The following is an 18,659-nucleotide window of genomic DNA, read 5'->3' on the forward strand; positions in this document are numbered from 1 at the left end:
AGATTTGTTGAATCATATTGTCTGAAAAATTCAAGATGAGTTTTCTCTCTCTAGAATTTTTTCTCTCTAAAATATTCTCTCTCTTGATTGATTCTCTCTCTAAAAAGGTTAGTGAATGAAGAAATTTCTTTTAATAGTCCTGATCTGATTCTAATGAAGAATCTTGATCCATGATTGTCAGACAGCGTATTGGCACCCACCTTGATCAGACCATGAATCTTTAGATTTGATCATCCATGATCCCGATCTAGTCATGACTTGATTTGATCATGTTGATTTCACCAATCGAGATATTGGACCAATCATAATGTTGGATTATATCACCTGATCAATTCGAATTGTACCTCATAAATTCTCTCTCCTCTAATTATCTCTCTCTACTTGATTTTATGAAATCGATGAAGAAACCTCGATCCTATCACTTCGAATCCGATTTGATCTGATAGTCAAATTTTGGATCGTTTAGGTCATAATTAGATTTTAATTAGATAAAATTAGATGATCAAACCCAATCTAAACCATTGAAATATGGTATTCGTATTTTTTTTAATTATTGAAATTGATTCTGTATAGGATTGTGGATGTTTGATCATGGGATATCGTGATATGATCTACGAACAGAATTTTTAAAAGAAAATTTATAGAATTATGTGAATTTATTAGAATGCGTTCGAGATAAGTAATGTCTCATTTTTTTCTAGATTTATCGATAAATTATAATATATTTTTTGACATGATTTGTGAAACGATGCATGAATTGGATGAATGATATTTTGTTATGAAAATATCTTATTTGAAATGTTATGATGAAGCATGATTGAACATATTGATTTCATGATGCATTATATTGATTGATTTCGATACTACATGATTATATATTTTATTATCGAAATTAGAATATGAAATATGATTTATGAAGAATTCTGATATAAGAAACATTATGAATTGACAATCTGACTATGTAAAAGATCCTGCCAATGGGGGCATATATGTTGGAAATTGATTTATCCTGAAAGTTCATGTCGCCAGAGAGACCAGCGACAAACCGTTAGAGAGACCAGTGGTTTCGAAGGACTTTGCTGCCAGATGATTCGCAGCTCACCGCAAGAAGATACGCGGTGTTATGACCCTGCCACAGAAAAAATATGGTCATAGCTCATGGTTGACGAAAAGAATTGAAGAACGAAAGAAATTGAAATCTGAAAAAAACTTGAATTTTCGAAAAAGAAATGAATTTGGCATGAATTGTGTTGCATAATTGAAATTGATTTCGAATTGATGAACTCTATATATTTATTTTTTATAAATGATTATTTACTTAAATACCTAATGAAATCTATTGAAAAGTGATCATTGCTTACTGGACTGTCTAGCTCATTATCTCCTATTTTACTGTGTTTACAAATATTGAAGAAATAAGATGATACAAGATATGAATGGAAGAGTGATCAGAAGCAGAATCTCTATACTTTTATTTTCGGTTGAAAGTCTTATTGAATTTGGTGTAAGGCCTATGAATCATTATTGAATTTATTAAGATATTAAAGAAAAAATTTAGATCGTTATGTTTTGGATTTAAATTATTGACTAATTATTTTGCTGTTGTTTTAGGATAGCATGATAAGATGCCTTGCATGCTTATGGGAAGAGTTCTATGAGTATGCGGCGGTTGCCATGACCCTCGATTCACAATCTCAGGTCGGGGACGTGACAGAAAACTATTTCAAAAAGAAAAATAGATATACAAGAATGGATGAGTGGAGTGTAACTGTATTTTAAACTTCTTTAAATGAATATAATGGTATGATAGAGGCATCAGAATGAAACTCTTAATTTATTGTATTTTGTTTTCAATGTTGCTTTTATTTTTATCTTTATTCTTATCTTTGTCATTGTTAATTTTTCAGATTTTATAGTAGACAGTAATTCTATAATCACAAAGTCCTCAAAGTTTCAAAACAATCCGAATCCAACATTTCTTTGAATTTTTGGTCTTTAGCCGATGGCATGCCGCACATTTCTCTTTGCATCGCCGGTTATTGTTCTTCCTAAGCTTCAACTCTGAAAATCAGAGAAATAGTAATATATAATTAATATACTACTCCAGCTTAACTTTACATACATTTTATGTGTATATATATGGATTAGGTTGGTTCTAATCTTGTTTATCCTATCCCTTGATCAGATTCAAACTAATTTGATTAGATTTCTGAATTTTGGAGCAGAAGCTAACCCAATTTTATTTTGAACTTGAACAAAATAAATTCAATGAGGCTGACTCTATTTAGTGCTTGAATCAATCTAAACTCATATGCACCCTATCAAGTCCTTCAATACAAATAATGATATCCATCACTCTATCTTTTAAGATATATGAAGTATCTTTCTTGGCCTCTCATGTCTTCTAAAATGAAGTCATTATGTTAATTGGGCAATGGGAAGTTCTTGAACTATGGCAGAAAAGCGCTAGACATCTGTAATACCCCCTTTTTTTTTTTTCAAATTTACTCATATAAATAAATAAATTATATTTATTTGTTATTTGAAAGAAGAAGTATAGAAATAACAGTAAGCTATACAAATACGAGTAGACCGCTTTGGATATATCCAAATCCAATCCCCGGTATCCCAGCAGTATCCCATGTCTCAACCGTAATCTCCAGGATAGATTAATACAGCTGGCGCTAAATCAAGAAAAAGGCATTTATTTAAGAGAACTACAACGAATCCGACGGCTGAGATGGATGGAACCAAGGCTCCTATGTTGTACACGACGGGTTTGACGTAGAAGCTAGTTTTCGTTCCATCACACTCTGTAACCTCTTTAAAATCACAAAAACTAATAAAAATTATTATAAAATTACTACCGAGAAGGAAGACGAGATTGTAAACGGAGGATAAACGGGGAAGAAAGTTCTTTTCTTTGTTCTTCGCTTCGATCCATCTCCGGAGTTCCGTCGTCAAAGAAGGGTCAGTGAATTTCTCGTCCAAATTTTTTGATAAGAAATTTATCAGTTCTTGATTGATATCTGATGTTTGATTCCGATTTTGAACCGATTGTATTCCGATTTTTTTTCCTCGTTTATTCTTCGTTTTTTTTTTTTTTTTGTTTCTTTTGATGTCATTATATCTCGATTTGTGGCTGGTTATAACTTATAAATTTCTTTTTCCCGAGGAATTTTTATCTGGGTTAGTGTTTGGACGATTTCTAGGGTTTTGAAGAGTGGTCGTCTTTGTAAGTCTTGCGATCATCTGCAGTAATAGATTTGTGCCCTGGCTTTTAGATAAGGGTTTCATATGTTCACTGTCGATGCTGCATTCGATCATGGTATGATGTTTTGACCGATTCTTGGTCTGTGGAATTTGGATTATATGTCGCTGATGTCTTCAAAAGATAATTGTTACGGTTTAGTACTAGTTTTCATTGTTGTTCTCTACCTTTTCGTTTTTCCTAAAATTTTCCTTTGACTCCGTATGGATAATCTTCAATTGGATGCACCTTGATTGGATTACAAAATAATCATTTTGTATTTGAGGGTTTTTTTTTTTTTTGAATTGCTCCAATGTTGGTCTCATTTGTGGTCTTTTTATTACATCAGGATTTAGAAACTTAGGTTTTGACAGTACTGCACCCATGAGATACAAGAAAGAGAGTAAGGTGGAGGTCTTGAGCAAGACGGAGGCGCCCTCAGGTTCCTGGAGGTGTGCCGAGATGACTGCACCCATGAGATACAAGAAAGGAAGTAAGGTGGAGGTCTTGAGCAAGACGGAGGCGCCCTCAGGTTCCTGGAGGTGTGCCGAGATCATCTCGGGGAATGGTCATACATACAGCGTGAAGTACGATTGTTGTTCGCCTGATATGGATGGGCCTGTGGAAAGAGTTCCCAGAAAGGCCATGAGACCATGCCCTCCTCCTGTTAAGCACCCAGGGAATTGGGTTCCTGGTGACATCATGGAGATCTTTGAACATAACTCGTGGAAGCTTGGAGAAGTGTCTAGAGTTATTGGTGGGAATTACTTTTTTGTCAGACTCCTTGGTTCCTCCAGGCAATTTAGAGCTCACATATCTGACATTAGGTTGCGACAGTCTTGGCACGACAACAAATGGGTTGTGATCCAGAAGGTAACATGATCGGTTCTTGCTCTTTGTAGCTTGTTTTTCAGTGGCTGAATTGCCTTTTACCTCTTATCATGCTACAAGAACACACATTTTATTTCCCTCCCTTTATCAAGTTTGTTAGAACGATGCCCTTAAAACTGGTCTTGTTTTAATTGCGTTCAATTTTGTTATAGTCATTTTGAATTATTAATGTTTAAGCTGGCTATCTAGCTTAGTGTCTTGTCCCTTTCTGATGTCTGATGGGTTTGTCACTTGCTTGCAGAATTCTGAAAGATGCAATGATGCACTTGTGAACAGCCAAACAAAAACCAGAAGGTCCAGTACTCATTTACTCCAGTCATGCAGAGAGCTGGAAGAATATGGGGGAGATGGCCATGCTCATGCTGAAAAAATTAACGGATCTAAGGAACCTACCCCAAGAAGCATGAAGAAAAGACCACACTTCTTTTTGTCCCCCAATGATACATGCACTGGCGCCAGAAGAAAGAGGAGAGCAGTTGAGAAAGTTGGACGGTGCAAGGGAGTGACTGCAGGGCATCCATCCCAGTTACTGGAAAAGGTACATGCTGTTGCTTCACCATGTAAAGTGCTTGGTGAAAAACACATGCATGCTTTCTTAAACGACAAAGTTTCTGAAATGGGCATGGACAATCAAAAACCACATGCTGGTGGTGGCTATCATTTTATAGAAAGCATAAATCCTAATGATGCTGAGAGTGTTTCATCCTCTGTTGGTAGTTGCAGTCCTAGCAATAGTTCATATAGGCCCTTCCTTTATCCTGTAACCAGCCCAACCCATGTTTTGGATGGTAATCATGATGATGCTGAATCTCCTTGTGCATCAGGAAGAGAGCTTACTCTTCATACAGAAGAGGCACTTGAAGCAGAAATTCATCGCTTAGAGTTACATGCCTATCATTCCACCTTGTTGGCATTGTGTGCATCTGGGCCCTTAAGTTGGGAGAAAGAAGCATTGATAACTAATCTTCGTATTATGCTACACATATCAAATGATGAGCATATATTAGAGCTAAGGCATTTACCATCTGCCAAAATAAGTATTCTTTAAAGTTTCAGCACACAGTTTAGCTCATTGTAGAGCTCCCTCTACTTTAATTTTTCCATTGCACTGTAAGTCAGTCACTGAAATTGTACGTTGTGGCTATTCATTTTTTGAGGATAAGACATTGAATTACTGTGGCAAGATTTTTTGTATGATAACAGTTATCCATAAAGCAATGAGATTTCCTAGCGTCAAAGGCTTCAGTTTAGCCTTTTGGTCTTCTCATGCAATTATTGTACCGGCTATGTTGTATGGATTTTTTTTATGGTGAAATTTTTTGATCAATTACCAAAGTGATGACCCTTCAGCAAGGTATACTGTAAAGTGTAAACAGTCGAAAAATTATGCTACTTTAGGCAGTTCTTGTTGTGATGCTATGTGAACCTAAGCCTGAGACATTCAGGACATTTGTTACTTGATTTGCTCCTCACAAGCTTGTTCGAAATGTACAACCAACCAATTTTGAGTGCTTATTACTGATGCATTCTTTTTATAAAATGTTTGAGCAGTTTTCAATTCAATTGCAGTTTTCGTATAAGAATTTGGCAGGTTCAAAAAAGTAATGAGGGTATTTTGAACTCTCAATATGTGAATGTGCTTGACACTATATGATTCATGCTCGGAAGGATACAATCTTAGAAGGCCATGTTTGGTGTTGCACTTTTAATTTGTTTCCTTATTGTTTGCTCAATTTATTGAAGTCCTTTGCTTTAATTAGTATGCAATCCCTTGCATATGAACCACTTTCCTGTTCTCCATAGATATCAATGATATCCATAGTTGAGCACTTTGGTGCCGTCCACAGAATCTGGTATTGTAAAAGAATCCCATGCTGAGGATATATTTGATACTCCCTGTGCATTTTTCAGGGCCAAAATTGGAGGCTTGTATAGCTTGCCCCAGGGCCAAGATGATGATGAGCCACAGGGCTAAGACGACAAAATAAGTCAGCATATGATGATTAGTTGGTATCTTCTATATCTTTTGTGACTTCATTTGAGTTTAGTTGCGTGCCTATGATACATGATCTATAGGTGTAAATTGGTATAAAACCAAGATTTGCACTGGTACCATCTTTTGCAGTGTCGATATGCAGCATGATACAAGATGGCAAGACGTACTGAGTGTTGGTACAGTACGAAATTGCATATCTATATGGTATGATACAGTGGTACGGTATTGACCAGTATGGCAAATCTTGTATAAAACTTTATTTTTTATAAATTAGTCCCATGATATGTAGATCTTCCAAGTTCTTATTTCCCAAACCTTCTCCTTAGCTACCTTTTTCTTTTCTTTTGAGGCTACTTCTTAGCTACTTATATTTTCAGATTTCATAACTTGCTTGTACTGGCTGTGTCGTGTGCATGTAACAGGCACCTAGAAACCAAGGCAAATGTTGATTGGTTTTTGGGCTTATGGTTTTTAACAAATCCAATGCTTATTTTGGTTTGCTTACCTTTAATTAATAGGAATACACGGACTTTAAAAGGATGCATGTGTTTAGATCCAGAAGCATCTGAGAAGCTTTTGAAGCAAGGAATATTGACACAGAATACTTCAAATAGAACTTAGAAGGTGAGAGCATATGAGTGGGAATAAAATGAAAATGTGCATAACATATTTAAAAAAAATTTCCTTCTCTTTATATATTTCTTAGATTGTTGAATATCTAATGAGAAAATTATGCCTCTTAATACTGGAAGAAAAGATCAGAAGCAATGCAAATGATTTCATAAGTATGTTTGAAAGTTTGATAATAGAGAAATTGCTTAAGTAGGACCAAGCGGAATACATGGAACAAACCTAACAAAGTTTTAGTAAAATTAGAAATAGTGATGAAAGTAGAGTAAAAATTGATGATCATGAAGTTTCTAAGAGTGATCAGTTTCGGTATTTAGGATCAGTTATTCGTATGGGGGGATTGAAGAGGATGTTATCCATAGGTTTAGAGCAGGTTGGATGAAATGGAGAAGTGCAACTGGGAATTATGTGAAATACACGCCAAGTTGAAGGAAAAATTTTATAGAACAGCCATACAACCAGCTATTCTTCATAATATTGAATATGGGATAGTTAGAAAACAACACATGCACATGATGAGTGTGTCCAAAATAAGAAAATTGAGATTGATGTATGGTAATACAAGAAAAGATAGGATAAGAATTAAAGACATTTGTAAAAAGGTAGAGGTAGTACTAATTGAGGACAAATTGGGAAAAAGACGACTTCAATGGTTTGAACATATGCAGGATAAACCAAGGGAATTATCCATATGAAAGGGTGATTTGATACATGTAGAAGGAATGCAGAAGGGTACAGGTAGACCAAAAATCACATGAGATGTAGTAAGGAAAGACTAGAGGTTTTAACATCTTTAAGAAAGTATGACTTTAAACCGAATGGCCAGAGGAAATGGATTCGTATAGCTGACCCCAACCAGTTTGGGATTAAGGATTAGTTTAGATGGGTTGAGGAGGGGATGGGGTTGGGATTTGGGCTATCATGGAGCAACCAGCTGGGAATGAACTTCTACTGTTCTCCTCAGTGGATGTCAAGAGAACAAGATACAGAAATCTGAACATGTATGGTCGTCAAACTATAACACATCTATACAATTGAATGAAATTCATGATGAATCATATATATCTATTTACTAGGAGATCTTTCGCTTTATGAAAGAGGAATTGGAGGAAGAAATTCATTGTATAGGATTTACATGCCTATAATAGATCAAGATATAGAAATCTGAACATGCGTAATCATCAAACCATAACACTTTTAATACAATTGACTGAGGTTTTCATGATGAATCGAATATAGCTCTGCACTAAGAGATCTTTCTTCTATTCAAGGAGGAATTTGAAGCAGAAGTTCATGGTACACAGTGACATGCCACCTATCATTCCAAGGTGTTGGCACTTTATACATCTGGACACTTTAGATGGGAGCAAGAAATACTGATGACCAATGTCTGTCTTATGCAATATAGATTGAATGATGAACATCTACTGGAGCTTAGGCATTGTACATCTGCCTGATACTCCTTATAGTTGTCATGATGTCATTCCCTCGCCATCGTAGGCTTTTTGTGCCTTTGTGTCTATTTTTATTCTCATTCTTCCATGGCACCGTAAGGAATGCATTGAATTTATATTTTGTGAGTTTCATGTTTTGAGGTTAAGACAATGTTACTGTCACAGGAATTTTTGTACAATATACCTTTCCATAAAGCAAGGAAACATCCTAGCTGGAATGAGGCCATTTATTACTCCACAATGTTCTCAAGATGGACACCTAAATGCATACATTTGTCTATTAGCTCTGTTGTGACTGGTGATTTTGTGTGCATGTGCTTGCTAGCTTGCATGTGTTCTCTACAAAAAGGGTAGGGTTCTCTTGACTTTTAAGTCATGGTTATTCAGATAAGAATTTGGCAGGTTTAAAGGTGTCCATGGTTGATGAGAATATTTTGAACTGTCATATGTGAATGTGTGCCAATCATTCTATGAACCATGCTCAGGATAAACTTTTAAGATGTTTCTTTATTTTTCTTTGGTGCAGTTTTGTTGATTAATTCATTAGAAAACCCTTATGTATGAGCATCTTCTCTGTGCTCAGTTATATCTCAGTTATATCAATAGTCTGATTATTGGACCAATTTTATAGAACTTTGATGTCATCTATAGAATCTGAAGCTGTTAAGATTTCATATGGAGGTTATATTTGACGGCCAAAGGTGGAGGCTTGTATTGCTTGCCACAGTTCCAGGACAGTTGTGGTTATGTCACGTATCATATATTTTAAACATCATTGTGGCAGCGTTGTCATCTTATTCTGACAAATAAGTGAGCAAATATGATTTTTTATCTCCTATATCTTTTATCATTTCTTATTTGGGCTAGCTGCATTCATGTGATTTGTGACCTACGATTGCAACACCATAAAAGATCTGTAGTTGAATCCTAAGTAATGCAGATCTTGAAATTGTCCATTCTCAAACCTTCTCCTACCTACTCAATTATATCAAACAAACTTAAAAGCAAAATTGCAATGGTTTAGATTGAGAAGATTTTAATGAAAGCTGAAGTAGCAACAAATTCAGGTATGGAGTTCTTTGACATAAATAGACAAGAGGATATGAATGGGGAATTGGGAATAACATGAAAAATTCATCCAATAATTAAGAAGCATTTGAATTATGTGCTTTTTAGATGAACTATTGAAAATCTGACAAAAAAGGGTGTGCTTAGTATCTGCAGAGAAATGATTACAAGCACTACAAACCATTTCCTTAATCTGTTTGGAAAGTTTATACAGAAATGGTCCAATTTTCATATTTGTATTCAATGACAATGGCTTTATTTATTTTTTCTTTAATAGTGATATATACATATTTTTAACTGAGCTTAACGTCTTCTGGTTTTAAGCAATAAGTGCATAATACATCTGTGAGAAAAAGATATGAAAGAAATATTCTAGTGCGGGAATGCTAATAATAGCAGTCTTGATGGAATGGAGTAGACTAACTGGCAAAGTCGTGGTAATTCCCTAATATGATTAATTTGAAAGTTTTGAAATTACTCATCAGGCTGAAGGAAGAGAAGTATATATGTAATGCATATAATATTTTGTGTTTAAGGGAAACATAGTTTGGAAAGGGATAGGTGGATTAGATACATAGCATGCTGTTTTGTTCCAAAGGTGATGCCTTTGAAGTTGTGTGACTTTGTGGTTTAGTTTTTGTTCTTATGTTTTATGCTTTTGTGACTTGCAAGACTTTTTTTGGTTTTATTAAGCCTTTGTAACTTGGGGAGTTCTAAAGCTTCATATAGGTCTGTTACAGAGGAATTTATTATACTACTAAACCTGAAATGTTGCATTTGGTGATTCACGAGGTTGTCAGGCTACCTAAGGTGAGGCCAAATGGGGAAAACGCCTATGTGGTCTAGGTGGGTGCCTGGGCCTAGGTTCTTAGGCTTCTGCACAGGGAGGAAAGCCGTCCAAGCTTTTAGCATGCATACCTTTAGTTATCTGCATAGACAAACTTGTGCATATATATAAATATATCATCTTTTTCTCCATATATGAAAAGAAGGAGAGCAGCAACAGGCAGGGTGCAAACAACAACCAAGCCACCAGCAACCAGCACCCAGCAAGCAGCAGCAGGATGAAGAGGAGGGCAGGAAGCAACGGCCAATATGTTGCAAGCGAAGATCATCAAAGGAGGAGGAGGAGGAGGAGGCAAGCAAAATAAAGGCTAGCAAGAAGAACAAAATAGAAAAATGGAAGAATGGCTAGATGAAGAAGAGATAGGAGTAGAAGGAAAGGAAGAAAAATCAGAGGAAGTAGGAGAACATGAATATTGGTCTGAAGAAGAATAAGAAAAAATACACACAAATGTGGCATTGTGCTGGCCAAATAGGGGAAGGCAATGGGAAAGGAAACTCTTAAAGAAGGGTTTAGGTTGGTGGATTGGCATGGTTTTACAGGGGAAGGTAATGGGGAAGGTGACATGGCATGCATATTTTTACAGGGTTGAACATGTCATCTAGTAAAAGGCTAGAAAGCAAACAGGGTTGTATAACTGTTGTTTGTTCCACATGTGACATGGTAGGACATTAGATTGGATGTTGCTTTTGCTCTTCCATTAATGATCGGTCACTCCATGCATGTTATAGTGGATAACTTTTTATGGGGTCACATTTTTTTCCCTTGCACCAAGATGGTTGGCATGTGTTACATGAGAAAGTTGTTCTTTAATGAGATAGACTGAATGTTCTCTTGAAGACCATTGTGTTAGATCTGGATCACAAGTTGATGAGCTATTTTTGGAGAAGTTTGGAAAATGCTGAAGATGACAATCCAATTTTCCACTGCATACCATCCATAGACTGAGAAATAGATATAGGAGGTAAATATTGGTCTTAGGGGATCTGTAGAGATGTTTTATAGGAGGAGATCATCTGTCTAGTTGATATACGTGCCTCCAATGGCAGAATTTTTTTAATTAGCTCCTTCAAAATGACTACTGTCTACCGATAATTGTCTTTTTAAGATTGTAATGATTTATCCTCAGAAACTTGTAGATTTGGTTTCCCAACCTGTAGCATCTTGATTTAATGAGTTGGCATATTCATTTCATTTGCATATCATATGCATGATCTACATGATGAAAATGTTGAAGCATAGCTCTGGGCCATGAGGGCCGCAAATCTGCAGTGGATGTACCAGCAGGTGTTGGTTGTTTGGAGAAGAAGATGTGGTGATGAGTTTGGAGTTTGCTAAGTGAGTTTCCCATGAGAATCTTGAAGAAATGAAGCACTAGAAGGACAATTTGCTATCTTTTCTTGTGAAAGATTGGTGCAAATGGCTATTAGTTGGATCTTTCTAAGATATGGGGATCAGCCTTGTATTTAAAGTGGAGGATTTGATGCTCTACCAGGAGCCTACAAACATAAATAATCAGACAGCTAGACAATGAAAAGAGGAAGTATATCTTTACACGGCAACTAGAGAAATCACGGGTAGGGTATCGCTTTCATGATTAGTAGATAGCCAGAAAGATAGCCAAAAGACTGTTGTATGGCAAAGAAAAGGAACCTATGTTGATTTGTTTAAGAACAGATTGCTTTTTGAGATGCACAGAAGGTCCCTCAGGCAATCTTGTAGAATCACAAGTAGATTTTAGCAAACAACAAACAGAAGCATTAATCAAATCTCCAAGATGGCAAAAGGATGGACTGCTATAGTGTGAACAGATTGATTTCAGGACTGCAGTAGTAAGAATCCAGGAAGGACAAAAATTCAAAGTTCTAGACGGCGGCTAGGGTTCCAACAAGAATCAAAGGCAATCCTCGTCAAAAATCTCTAATGGTGGAGGTAGAGGGCGATGAAGAAGGTTGATGAGGAGACGGAAAGTGGCGGCAGCGGTGGTGGTTTAAAAGGCTTTGAGAAGGGAGGAGACAGATAGAATTTTTGAGAAGGAAGTTGGAACCTTGGTGCGGCTAGGGCTTTGAAAGTTGCTGGCAAAGAGGAGGGGCTATGACATGGGCTGCTGTGGCTAGGGCTGCTGCAGAAGAGCTGTTGCGGCTAGAAAGGGCTGCTGTAGCCTATTGTTGAAGGAGGGGCGGTGGAGGGCTAGGGTTGTGGAGAGGATGCGGCAAATGCTCTGATACCATGTTGAAAGGAAAAGCTCAAAAGAAATTTAATTCATTAATGAGATTCCATCTCTTTAAATAGATGAAAAACAAGTATATAAGGAAAGAAGTACATATTTGGAAAGCAAGTATATACCATATTTAGAGATATACTAAGTATGTCCTTTCTATATAAGGACTTAATAAGTATAATTCTAACATCTACTATTGCACATTCCGTAGCTCCATTGGACTTGGTGTTAGTGCTTCCTAAGCCTCCCATCTCACCTCACAAACTATTAAGAAAGTGGATGAGATTGGGGACATCATTGATGAACAGACAATTTCTACCTGCATTTGCGGCTTTCAGAAGTATTTGTTCAATTGAAGTGGATATCCAGCATTAGAGAGCATGTGAATAACTGCTTATGAGTTATAGAAGCTTGGGTTGGAGCTCCTTGAGTGATACCCACAGCTTTTATTTGTTGGAGGTGAATTTTTCCAAGCTAGGGGGGTCGCAGTGGACTTTTGGTGTATACAAGGTGCACAATGATATGTCTGAGCCTTTGTGTTGATTGTGCTTGGGAATTAGGCTAGAAAGCATCAAAGTCAAGCTAAAGCCAAACTATAGTTGTTTTTTTTTTGGTTGTATCTAATTTCACTTATGGACTCCTAAGGATTAATTTTACTTCAGGGATATAATTGCCTAAGACTATTGATGGTCTGACAGGCCATATAGAAACTTCTTTTAGGGGTTTTATGTAAAAGAACTGTTTAACCAATTCAACATATACATGCTTGTTATTCTAAATGGAAAATTTTAGATCTCTCTCTTTTTATGCATGAGATATGTTGGAGACAGGTGTGATTCCCCATTATGACAATGTGGCTTTGGTTAAAATTTTCCACTCTCTTATTTGATCTCTTTGTCATATCTTTTCCCATTTCCTTCATGTCCCTTATGGCTGAAAAAAGTCCAAAAGTGTTTCCTACTTCCTGCCCCATTGCAACAGCCTGTCTACGGTCATCAAACCAACCCATAGCAAGACAGATCTTAGTGGAGCCAGATCCAAGAGGGACCTACCAGACCTCTTTCTTCTGAGGAGAAAAGTCTTGTCTTCTGAGAGCAACTCCTAACATGTTAGACATTTGCAGATCTGCTAACATTATTAGAGTTGAAGCTCATCATTTGTGTTTTGTTTCACTTCATCTTTTGTTGTTCTCTTATGGTCCTTGGGCTCTGTGGAAGTCCTGCAGCAGCAAGAACAGCGACAAAGGAGATATCCAATCCTAGGGCTGCCGTGTATCATCTAGAAGCAGGAAGCAAGATACGGCTGATTCCTGACAGTGGCTCTGCCGCTCCAGTAGTTTGATTAGCATCCTTTGAAGACTTTTAATGGCATAAATGTTTGCTTTCGGACACTTGTACATTTGGCAATGTTTTTAGTGTTTCATCTTTGCATATAGGTAGGTTCTAATTTATGTATTGATTCAGATTTTAGGTTTCATATTATTAAATTGCTGTCCGATTTGATTAGGGTTTTGCATCATATTAGATGCTTGGATTCTCTTATTCATATGTGCTATGGCATATTAGGTTCAGAAGGGTTGTTTCGCATCTGTAGGTGCAGCGCCTTTTTTAAGGTAATTTCAAACGATGCTGGTTATGCTGTGTATGTCATTGCATAAGGTGGAAGCTGATTTAAATTGTATTATCTGATGCAAATTGTATGTACCAGGTGAAGCAGCATTAGCTCTGTTCTGTACCAATAAAAACTCTATGACATGGTATGGATCATGATTGTTGAACTTTGCTGGACGTGTTCTTTTTCCAGGTGCGGTACCGATACTGCAAGCTCTTTTTTGTACTTCATGATGCAACGGTGAGCTGAACTTGCACAGAGTGGTAGTAGATGTATCTGCATCCTGTGAAAGCTTAAGCTTTTAAAGCAGGTTCATGAAGTTCAAATTTCGAGGCTATGGCAACGCGTTTCATCTTTTGTATAATATTCGTAAAACAAATATTTTAAGTTTCTCTTGCTAATATTATGGCATGACATCTCTTTTGAGATGCAGGTTCCTTGAAATCAAGAGATTTGGAGATCCTAAAAAACCAAAATGTTTTTATGATGGCCAGCATCAAATGAAAAAGTCGCCTCCAATCAAAGGTGTGGTCGTCTTGCTATTGTATGCATGCCCAGATGGCTGGCTTTATCGTTACAAAATTCATTTATGTGCCAGCTTGACACTGTTTTTTTCCGGTGCGATGTACGGAGTAACAAAAAAATATATATATATAAAGAAAAAATTATATATTTTGTTAAAATTAAATAAAATAATAATTAAAATTAATTAATTTAATATAAAAATAATTAATAAATAATTTTTTTATGATTAATATAATTTTTTATTAAATTATAATAAATAATATTAAATATTTAGAATGATATTTGTTAAATACTTAGAATGTCATTTTTCAAAAAATCATCAGTCTGATCCTTGCTATTAAATTATAATAAATAATATTAAATATTTAAAATATCACTTGTCAAATAATTCAGAATATTATCTGTCAAAAAATCTTCAATCTGATTCTTTCTATTAAATTATAATAAACAATATTAAACACTCCGCTAGTCAAACATTTAGAATGTCATTTGTTAAAGATTACCAATTTGATTTTTTTTTTTTTGTATTATATTAGATTTTTGTTCTTGCTTCAATTATTTAATTGCTTTGTTTTATGAGTTTGACACAGTCAATTTAGGAAACGATGAAGTTGCAACAATCCTGGACAGATCATGAGTTGCATGCTTATTGTTCACCTGTTTATTTACATATATAGTTATATCAGCATTTGTTTTAAGTTAGATTTCATCCTTTCTTTTGGTAGGCTGAATACAATATTCTTGCGTTTTGCTTGTTATGAGAAATTTAAGCTATTTGTTTTTGTATTTTTGGCTTTTGGGAGGGAATTTTCTTGCAATTACAAAATTTTTTTCTAGTATTATTGCCTAGCTCGTATTGTTCATAGCTTCTGAACCTGGCGCAAAACTGGACGAATCTCAGGGCTCTCCTTAGCCCCGCTCAAGTGAAGCAAAGCTCAGGCGCGGGGAGAAATTAGGAGTTATTTTAAATAAGTATTATGTATTGGTTGGGCTTAGGCTAGGTGGATTTCTACTTGCTGAAAGAGATTTTTAAATTACAACCGCATTTTTTTTTTCTATTTTTCCTACCATTTTCTGGAATGTATGATGCGGGGTTCCATGCGCTGAATCATGAGGGGATGGTTGGTGGATAGTTGTATTTTATTGCTTTAAGAATTTTCTTAAAAATATACTTTTGCTTTTAAAAAGTGCACATCCTCTCCAGCCATGCGTTACTTAAGCAGAAGGGGCATTTATTTATTTGTTGACCACTTGACATTGTGGGGCGTGCATCTATGCTGAGGATGAGGTGCGTGTATTTTCTTCCTTATATGATGTCTAGTTAAGATATTAATTTATGGCAAGTTGTAGTTTTTTTTTTTTTTTTTTTTTTTGATTGATGCGTGCTGTTCTTAGGACCGCGCAAATAGTGTACGCGCCAGACTGCGTGAGTTAGTTAGGACCACATGGCACAACTAAACAACCGGCTGAGCCAGACCAAAAATTGGTACACTACGGCAAGGTACATTTTATCTACCTTATGTATGCTTATAATGTCCTGGAATGGTGATTATTGTACTGATGTATTATAAAGACCGTACGTGGATGGTGATTGAAGTGCCCCAGCCCATGATGTGCAGGCCTCCGTATACCATACTCGTCGATGCAGTACACGGGGGTGCATGCTGTGTGCGCCGAACGATTACCGTGCGTACATACGCTTGTGGGGCTCTGCTTTCGTCCTTGGAGGCGAACATAATGGCGGGTTGGATGTCTTTTTAGGGGCTGAGCGCTCAAAAAGATCTTGTGAACCATCTTTATGCTCTTCAATATTTCAATCGCCGATGGATTGGATTATCTTCTCTATGGTGGAGCACTCAAGAGGAATCTAATGAATAAGAAGAATTTTATATAAAAAATCTAACATGCTCTATCATCATGATCAATTGATCTACATAATCATCACTTTTCAATATACATTTAATATTTATAATTTTATTTTTTCATTTAAAATTATGAATGATGAAAATATCTCTATTCTTTGAAAAAATTATGATATTTTATGTGGATATTATGATATCCTATGTGCAGAAAGTCATAATTTTTATCCACAGGATATCATAATATAATACAAGATGTCACAGGATGTCATAATTTTTTTAAAAAAATAAAGATATTTTCGTCATTCAAAATTTTCAAATGAAAAAATAAAGCTGTAGACATTAAATGCGCATTGAAAAGTGGTTAGACAAAATTGTCTATTTCATATTATGATATTTTGGATCATGTCATGATATTCTATATCATATTATGACATCCTGCATGTAGGAAATCATAATTTGATATGAGATATCATAATATGCATAGGATGTTATAATTTTCTGGATCATATTATAACTTTCAGTATATAAAAAATTATAATATGTCATAGAATATCATAATTTTTTTCAAAGATTAGAGATATATTTATCATATAAAATTTTTAAATAAAAAAATAAAATTGTAGGCATTAAATGTATGTTGGAAAGTAGTGGTTACATAGATCAATCACATAAAATGATGTGTTTCACGTCAGATTTTTTATATCATCCATAGAATAAAAAATTTGTTGTCTCCCCCACTTTGCAATATTTCAATTGTTATTCTTTGTGATATTTTATTTTTTTAATTTTATTAAATATATCCATACTAAATATCTGTGAACATTCTGTGTTATCCCCCCCCTCCCCCCCCCCCCAAAAAAAAAAAACAATCCTATTAGCCATAGCGATTGCATATTTTATTTGGATAGAATAATTATATAATTTTCAACAAATAAACACATCTCTTCTCGTGGCTTTACAAAAATAGACATGAAATGAATTATAGCATTATAAGAGAGCTTATTTAGGAAGCACATAAAGCCTTAATAATCAAAGAATTAGAAGGGTGTTTAGTTTGCCATGGGAATCAAAATGAATCGGAAGGATCATATTTTCTAAAGAATTTGGTTCGTATCTAAAATCGAAATCAGAATCGAAATGGATAGTTTCTATTATTGTTCTTTAATTCATTTAAAAATAAGAATCAAAATCATTCTGTATTTCTACTTTTATTCTTAAACTAAAAATCTTTAAAAAATTAATTATTTTCATCTATTTTAAATATATTTATTTTATTTAAAATTAATAATATATGTTGAACTACTCCAATGGCGCAGCTTGTAAACAAATTCCAAGACAACATGGCCTCTTCATGTTAAAGCAAATACCAAGTATATTGTTTGTTTGAAACACCTTCACTCTTTGCTTTCAAAACTCTTTTGATCTTTCGCATGACGTATGGGAACATGTTGCATGACAACATATTCTATATCATTTCAGGTAAACTGACCCAAAAAGTTTCATCAGTAAAACACAATAGTCCACCAGTTAACTAATTTAAATCAATTACTCTTTCAGCAACTTCATCAAAAGAATCTTTTTAAAACAAAGTTGCATAAATAGTCAGGCAGTTTCCTGTTTGATTCGCTCAGTTGCCGGTCACTTGGCAGCCTAAGCAGGCCAGACTATGTCTTTCAGCAAGTAGGGTATCAGACGAGGAATGTTGAGATATTTAGCATGCGAATAACCAGATCACGATCATCACTTTCTTCTCCATTAAATCCAAGCTCGTTGCCATTTACAATTATAAGTTTCACTAATGCTCTACACTCAACAAATATCCAACAAATTACCAATAGATTTGTTTTGATGGCATCTCAAACTTCAATAGATAGGTCAGTTTGGTCTCAAGATAGGCTACTTGTAGTAAACTAAAACTTAGCACTCAAGGCAAGTATGACCACTCTAAATGAGCTCAAATATTTCAACAAACTTTAAAAAGTCCAACAATTTCCCAAGATATTATAAACGTCAACCTACATCATAGGCACCGCATACAAAACATTATGGGGGTGCTTGGTTCGTGATCACAATCAAAATAATCATTTTTCCTGAAGCATTTGGCTCGTTAGCGTTTAGCTCGTTAACTAATTTAGAATGAAGATTTGAATCCTTAGAGAAGAGTCGAGATTGGATTTTAGAAAAATTGAGCCATTTCATTCCATACTGAAATCAGAATCAAAATGAAACTCCTCCCAATCAAACGGTTAGAATGGGATTAACCATTTTTCATTCTCATTCTAAGCCCCAACTGTTCCCAACCAAACA

The 18,659-nt window shown here is 35.4% G+C and overlaps 1 non-coding gene across 1 annotated transcript; it reads left to right on the plus strand.

Annotated features, from left to right (window-relative positions):
* Window positions 1-2,765: 2,765 nt before the first annotated feature.
* Window positions 2,766-16,335, plus strand: LOC105033538 (uncharacterized). The gene is made up of 7 exons (XR_012135305.1): window positions 2,766-2,970; window positions 3,600-4,123; window positions 4,383-5,155; window positions 6,053-6,151; window positions 6,267-6,354; window positions 14,158-15,991; window positions 16,110-16,335. It is a non-coding gene; the product is annotated as an uncharacterized protein (transcript).
* Window positions 16,336-18,659: the final 2,324 nt, after the last annotated feature.

Source organism: Elaeis guineensis, chromosome 11, assembly GCF_000442705.2.
Source record: "Elaeis guineensis isolate ETL-2024a chromosome 11, EG11, whole genome shotgun sequence".
Taxonomy (NCBI): domain Eukaryota; kingdom Viridiplantae; phylum Streptophyta; class Magnoliopsida; order Arecales; family Arecaceae; genus Elaeis; species Elaeis guineensis.